Source organism: Varanus komodoensis, unplaced genomic scaffold (assembly GCF_004798865.1).
Source record: "Varanus komodoensis strain SLA01 unplaced genomic scaffold, ASM479886v1 scaffold20_1, whole genome shotgun sequence".
Taxonomy (NCBI): domain Eukaryota; kingdom Metazoa; phylum Chordata; class Lepidosauria; order Squamata; family Varanidae; genus Varanus; species Varanus komodoensis.
This window is the reverse complement of record NW_025335587.1, coordinates 2,227,935-2,235,936: the sequence shown is the minus strand read 5'-3', so window position 1 is coordinate 2,235,936 and position 8,002 is coordinate 2,227,935.

Below are 8,002 nucleotides of genomic sequence, written 5' to 3'. Positions count from 1 at the left end.
AGTAAAAACTAGACCAGGAGCTGACTGTGGCTCAGATCATGAGCTTCTGGTTGCAAAATTTAGGCTTAAGTTGAAGAAAGTAGGGAAAAGCACTGGGCCACTCAGGTATGACCTAAATCATATCCCTGATGAATATACAGTAGAGGTGACAAAGAGATTTAAGGAATTAGATCTGATAGACAGAGTGCCTGAAGAACTATGGAGGGAGGTTTGCAACATTGTACAAGAGGTAGCAAATAAAACCATCCCAAAGAAAAAGAAATGCAAGAAAGCAAAATGGCTGTCTGAGGAAGCTTTACAAATAGCTGAGGAAAGAAGGGAAGCGAAAGGCAAGGGAGAAAGAGAAAGATACACCCAAATGAATGCAGAATTCCAGAGAATAGCTAGAAGGGATAAGAATGCCTTCTTAAATGAACAGTGTAAAGAAATAGAAAACAATAGAATAGGGAAGACTAGAGATCTCTTCAAGAAAATTGAAAGAATTGAGGCCTTTGAATTGTGGTGCTGGAGACGATTCCTGTGAGTCCCTTGGACTGCAAGGCGATCAAACCAGTCAGTCCTAGAGGAGATCAACCCTGACTGCTCTTTAGAAGGCCAGATACTGAAGATGAAACTCAAATACTTTGGCCACCTAATGAGAAGGAAGGACTCACTGGAGAAGAGTCTAATGCTGGGAATAATTGACAGAAAAAGAACGGGATGGCAGAGGATGAGATGGATAGATGGAGTCACTGAAGCATTCAGTGTGAGCTTAAGTGAACTCAAGGGAATTGTGAAAAGCCTGTAGGAGTGTTGTCCATGGGGTCACGATGGGTCGGACGCGACTTCACAACTATCAAGCAAGCACTCGTCTATGGTATTTAACTCTCTTCCATCAAGGTAATTTGTGTATCTCCAGTTTTGCTGTCACTATTTATTTGTTCCATTTCACTCCGAGAACTGCATGTATTCTATCACATTCTTGTTAAGGATAGTCACCTTAATAACAATTTTGAAACTGGTAAAATTTCCTAACCGTGTATTTGCAAGGGCTATACTTTCATTTTTACCAATGAACTTATGAAACAGAACTTTTTCTGCAGGAAAAAAGTACTGGAAAAATTTCTGCCCCACATCACTGTGGGAGATCTAGCTAACTGCATTTCTCCATTATGAAAACTGCCCATTTCTTTCACCCATGTGCTTTCTATTCTGGCTGAAAAGGCAACCAAATGGCAAATGAGATTCAATCTTTAACCAGCTACCAAAACATAAAAGGACTCCCTCTTAGCTCAATACAGTTTAAAGTCAGAAGCCTCTCTCACACCCCACTTAAATCCTTGTAAGTATATAACTTGAATATCCTTGTAAGTATATAACTTGAACAATAGAAAGTATTGGAATGCCAGGCCCTGTAGATTGTAATGCTCTACAGCTGTGATAATGGAGAAACAAAAATTCTCCAACTGCAAAATTGTTTCATTTATGAGACATATCCTCTCCTAATCCTACTCTAGACAAACTAAGAATATTTCAACTGAAATAAGCATACAGATCCCAACCATTTTATGTTTCCTACATGCTGTCTGGTATTATTATTGATCCCGCATTCATATTTACAGTAAATTTACCTATCTTTCCAATACACCTTCACCTTCTTCTGCTTCACTGTGGTCCCTCTGTTCATGGCTTAAACATTTAAATGACACATGGAACATGTTTATTGTTATTGATAGAATTTTAATGGCGATGTGGTTCGGACAATAATATGTTTAAAGGATCTGGAATGCACTGATGGAAGTTTCACCATTGTAATTATCCTGTTTGTTAAGTCCAAGGACAAGGGAGAATGGGGATGGGCAATAATACAGTGCAATTTAAAAAACGGAACCCTTGCCCTGCCCAGGCAATCAAAGCCAATCAATATCAAGTTACTGACATTCCACCATATGCTATACTACAGACAGAATGTGACTGGAAGAGAATTCTAATGAAAGAGCAGTATTTTTATTTTCATTTTATTTGTAAATAGAGTACTGCTAAATCAGACCAAAGGCGTGCTTAGTCCTGCATTCAGTTCAACTATATGCCTATAGAGAAAATCTGTGAGGAGGAGAGGAGTACATTAATACCCTTCCAGTTTTGCTACTTAGCAACATGTACTGAGAGGCATACTGCCTTTGATCCTGATGGAGATGTATAGCCATCATGACTAGTAGCCACTGATATCTTTATTCCCCATGAATTTCCATAACTTCTTTTTAAAACCATTCAAGTTGGTGGGCAATGAATGAGTCATCCTCCATTCATATCATTGGATGAAAACAAGTTCTCCCATTATGTCTCCATACCATGCCTAGTATATTACACCATTATCAAGAGTCTTTCACCCTTAACTTACCTTTTTCTAAGCTAAAAAAGAAAGGAGGAGGAGAAAGGTGCCCCTATACCTTTATTATCTTTTCTGCATCTTCTAAAGTTATACAATATTCCTTTTGAGGTGAGGTAAATGGAATATTACTCTGCTCTCCTGCCAAGCAAGACTCAAAGTATACTCACACCATAGATTTGTAAACAGACAATGGTTTAGGCATAGAAAAACTGACCTTGAGGGTCAATGGCTATAACTATTACATCCTTACAGATGTTGCCAACTGTAGTAAACATGCCATGGCATTTCTCTTTTCCTTGGAGTATGAGGGAAATATAACTAACCACATAATCAGAACTTTCAAGCAGTAAGTTTTTACATGTTGTCATCTAACTATTTTTGCTCTAAACCTCAGAATCAATGGGACTCATATTTCCAACAATACACCCAACAATGATGGTCTCTTCCAAAATATCTAACACTGATGACCCTCTACACTCGTGGTAATGGTACCATTTTGTCAAAAGGGAGGAACTGTTCTATAACCCTAAGGATATTCTATCTCAAAAAAGGCAGCTTGTATAAAAACAAAGGGAAGGGGGAGAATATTGCCTACAATTAACATAGCAATCCTATGGAGCCCAGAAGGTGTTTGGGATTCCGAAGAGGCTACAGATCTCTACTTTTGTGCTTCATGTGCAAAGGTATGAGTATGGAGGAGTGGCAACTAGGATCTTCCCCACTCCTTCCTGACCTACTGAGGAAGGTTCTTCCTTCAAAGGTCACAACAGCACTGAACCATGAACACCTTCTAATTTTCAAATACAAAATGTCAAACTTTGAAATGAATTTCCCCTAAACTTAGACAGTTAGCAGTTTTTAACTAACTGAATAACTGGACAACCATCTTAGCGTGACCTACATTGAGTAGGGGGTTGGACCTGATGGCCCTTTCAACTCTACCATTCTATAAGACAACGGCACAAAAAACTACACTGTCATGTGTTAGAAACTTCACTTTGAATACTTCCAGTACTGAAATAGATGTATTTTTCCTCTAGCAATTTCCCTAGCTTTATAGGGACTCTTCAGTGCAACAAGCTCTCTCTCTCTTCATAGTATCTCTGCATGCTTTGTTACCTGCATCTAGAGACACCTTGTTCCGCTCAGATAAAATTTAATTGTTCTTCTGACATTGAACAATAAGGGACCTTTAAACTCGTCTAATAAACTAGAAGTGTTTTATTTTTGGCATTGTTTCAGGCTGAAAAAAGGCCCTGTTATTACACTATGCTAAATTAAAAGCCATTTTTACTTTTAAAATATCTTTCCTATATATAACAATGCCAGTATTGATTATATAAAATTGTATTTCATTGTATGTGCAAAATTTTATGTGCAGTCTAAAGCACACATAGTGGGATTAAGCCCCACTAAATACAATGGAAGTTATTTCTGAGTAGATATTAGCACTGGGTTGCCACAAGATCATTTTCTCGACCCACACATTATACAATATTTTACAGACTCCTTTTATAAAATAAAGGAAATTTAAAGAACTTCTCACACTAGTAATCTAGTAAAATTTCTTTTCTCTAGCTCCTATATTCATGTCAACAGCTCTCATCATTGTCTAAAACCTAAAGAATGGATTTAGGGCCCAATCCAGTGAAGCTGCCTGCAGCCTGCAGAACTCAAGAACACAAGCATCCTATGATTGTGGTGCTTCAGAGCAGGAGGGAAGGAAGGTAAGACACCTTTAGGATACATCATATCTCGCTGTTTCATGCCTCCTCCCCTTTCCACCCTCTAAGCCTTGGTTGGTTGTTCTTCCAACTTCGCCACTTAGAGACCACAGAATTGTCCTATCAGTGATTACAGCTCTAATGAAGTAAACTTACAATATATATTTGCATAGTCAAAAGTACTAAATTATAATCCCAATGATGACAAAGTATAAGTGGGCTATTATTTCCTAATGGATATGATTCCTGAAACTTCTCAATTCTGAAGAGCAACATCTTCAAAAACTGGTTTGAAGAAAGGACCAACTGAAAATAAACTGCAAGAGGTAGTGCAGGGTATTATTGCACACCCCTTAGCAGCTATGCTACTCTGTCCAGTGCCACAGAGTTCTATTTGGAGTTCTGGAGAAAGGTATCTGGAAATATAGGCTACAATGTCACCAAAACAGGACTGCACCTGAACATTAAATTTTTAAACAAACAAAAATCCAGAAAACATAATTACAGAATTACAAGACTTTACTATAACAAGGAAGAAATTGAAATTGTGAAAGTTTTTATATACCTTGGATCAGTCATCCATTCAAATGGAGACTGCTGCCAAGAAATTAATAGTAGGATGAGACTTGGAAGGACAGCGATAAAGGAGCTAAAAAAGATAATAAAATGTAAGAATGTTTCGCTGGAGACCAAGGAAAGGATAATTCACACTATTGCACTGCTGATACATATGAATGTGAAAGCTGGACAGTACCAAAAAGCTGTCAGGATGAACACAGACGCATTCGAAAGATGGGTGCTGGAGGACAACTTTGTGAATATCCTGGACCAAAAGAAAGACAAACAAAAGGAACAAAGCAAGCCAGAGCTTTCCCTAGAAGCAAAAATGACAAAGGTGAGGCTGTCATGCTTTGAGCACAGCAGAAGGTAAAACTTCCTGGAGAAGACATTATGCTAGGAAATGCCAAAACAGGAGAAAAAAGGAAGACCAAGTGGACCGAATCCATAAAAGCTACAACCTTGGACTGAGAAGAGCTAAGCAGGGTTGTCATGGATAGGGCATTCTGGAGGGCATTCCATTCATAGGGTTGCCATAAGTCAGAGATGGCTTGACAGCACATAGCAGCAGCAGTGTCACTACTATGCAAATGAATGCAGTTCTGTATCTTCTTTCATGAAATCCTAAGCAGGAAGTGGGTGTTCTTATAAAATCACAGAATGGTAGAGTTGGAACAGGTCAAGAAGGCCACTGGGTCCAACCCCCTGCTCAGTGCTGGACTCCAAGTTAAACCATCCCTTTCAGATGGCTGTCCAGTTGCATCTTGAATGCCTTAAATATGGGGGAAATCACTATCTCCATAGGTAATTGGTTCCATTGTCTTATCGCTCTAAGAGTCGGGAACTTGGCTGGAATCTGGCTCCCTGTAATGTGAGCCTGTTATTCCATGTCCTGCACTATGGGATAATTGAAAAAAGACTGTGGCCTTCCTCTGTGTGACAACTTTTAAAGTACTTGAAGAGTGCTGTTGTTTCTCCCCCCATTCTTTTTCTTTCTCAAGGCTAAAAAAGCACAATTTCTTCAAATTCTCTTCAAAGGGCTTGTTTCCAGTCTGTGGATCATCCTTGTCACCCACCTCTGAAGCCTTTCTAGTTTGTCCACATCTTTCTTAAACTGGGGTGTTCATAACCAGTGCTGAGTAGAGGGGAAGTAGAACTTCGTGTGTTTTAGAAGTGACACTTTGATTAGTGTCATTTGCTTTTTTGCAGCCTTATCACACTGTTTATTCATATTCAACTTGTGATCAACAACAATTTCAAGATCCAGTGCAAGATCTCACTTGCAGTATTGCTGAACCAAGTATTGCCCCATCTTGTAATGAAGCATTTGGTTTCTTTTTCCTAGGTGCAGAACTTGACATTTGTTCCTGCTGAATTTCATTCTATTCTTTTCAGCCCAATCTATTAAGAGCACTTTGAATTAAGTTTCTTTTTTCAGGGGAATTAAGCTATCTCACCCAGTTTTGTTTCATCTGAGAATCTGATAAGCATTCCCTGCCCTTCAACATACATATCATTAAAAAAAATGTTGAAGAGCACTACTTGTTAGCTTTCCCCAGTTTGAGAATGTGCCAAGGATGACACTCTTTGAGTTCTATTCTGCGGCCAACTACGGATCCACCTGAAAGTTGTTCTGTCTAGCCCAGTTTTTTCTAGTTTACTAATCAAGGTATCAGGGACTTTGTGGAAGTCAAGCTATATTATGTCTACAGCATTCCCACAGTCCATCAGGAAGGCTGCCCAAACAAAAAATGAAATCAGATTAGTCTGAAGGATTTGTTCTTGAGAAATCCATGCTGACTTCTAGTAATCACTACATTGTTTTCAAGGTGTTTGCAGATTGACTGTTTTATGATCTGCTTTTTAATTTTCCCAGGGATCGATGTCCAACTGACTAGTATGTAGTTCCCAGGCTTTTCTTTTCCTTCTTGAAGATGGGGACATTAGCCCTTCTCCAGTCAATTTGCACTTTTCAAAACTAATATTGGTTCTGAGAGTTCTACTACCAGTTTCTCAATTGCTCTAGGATGAAGTTCAGGCCCTAGAAATTTGAACTCATTCAAGATCAGGGTGATCCTTGACTATTTTACGATCCATCTCAGGCTGCTATCGTGCTCCCTCGGTTTGTACTTCACCTTTGTCAGCAAGGTCATAGATCCACTTCTGGGGGAAGACTGAGACAAAGTAGGAACTGAGCAGTTCTGCTTTTGTCATATGTTATCATTTTGTCATCCACATTGAGATATACCCATAGTAAAAACCATAGGAAAGAAATAGGGGTTTATCTGAAGGCTCTTTAGTTGCTTCACTAACCTCAGTTCAATCTCAGCTTAAGCCTTCCTGACACCACCCTGGCAAATCTGTGCTACTTGCCTGTACTCTTTCTTTGCAGCCTGGCCTTCCTTCTCAATCAACGCCTGGGTGCTATAATAGCCTGGATAAGGATCACTAAAGAGAGACCCAAACAGATCAACCCCTACTTTAAGTGGGAGTTTCTTCTGCACAAATGTGTCATGCTCAACCTCTTCTGGAGGCCTGCATTCCCCCAAAAGGATCAGGTATACAGTTTGGGAGTGCTTTGGGTTACAGCATAGTCCGTGGAGGCACAGGGGGCAATGGTGGCACAGAGCACCTTTTATCAGTGTAGGGTAACAGACCAACTACGATCCTATGTGGACCGGTCCAGATTGTTGCAATACATTGTATGTGGGGCTGTCTTTGAAAAGAGTTGGGTTCAGCTTTTCCAAAATAGGATGGCAAGATTTGTAACATGGACTGATTCATTTGATCATATTATGGCAGTGCTTTATAATCTGCACTGCCAGTGTGTTTCATGGCCTAATTCAAAATGTGACAGTAACCTACAAATTCTTAAATGACTTGGCCGAGATTACCCAAAGGATCATCTCATTCTGCACACACCCCACTGCCTAGGCCTTAAGATCCTCCTCATCCTCAGAGGCCCATCTCCAGGTGATCTTGTCAAAGATGTGAGCTGAGTGGCTACTAGGAAGCAGACCTGTATAGTGGTGGTGACCTGGTAATGGAATGCCCTCTCAAAAAGGCTTGCTTGTTGCCTACATTGTGTTCTTTTGGATGCTAAATGGGCATCTTTTTATCTTTCCAAGGTATTTCATCCATCAGAAAATATGATCTTTGTATTGCTACATAATTTTACCTTACTTTTTACTTTTGGTTTTACTCTATTTTAAACATGTTTCTTAATTCTGTTTTAAGTTTTGTATTTTATAATTTAACATTTTGTTTTATGAACAGCCCAGAGAGTTTAAGTACTGGGTTGAACAGAAATGTAATCACCACCACCACAAGTTTTCAGTTGCTGGATGGG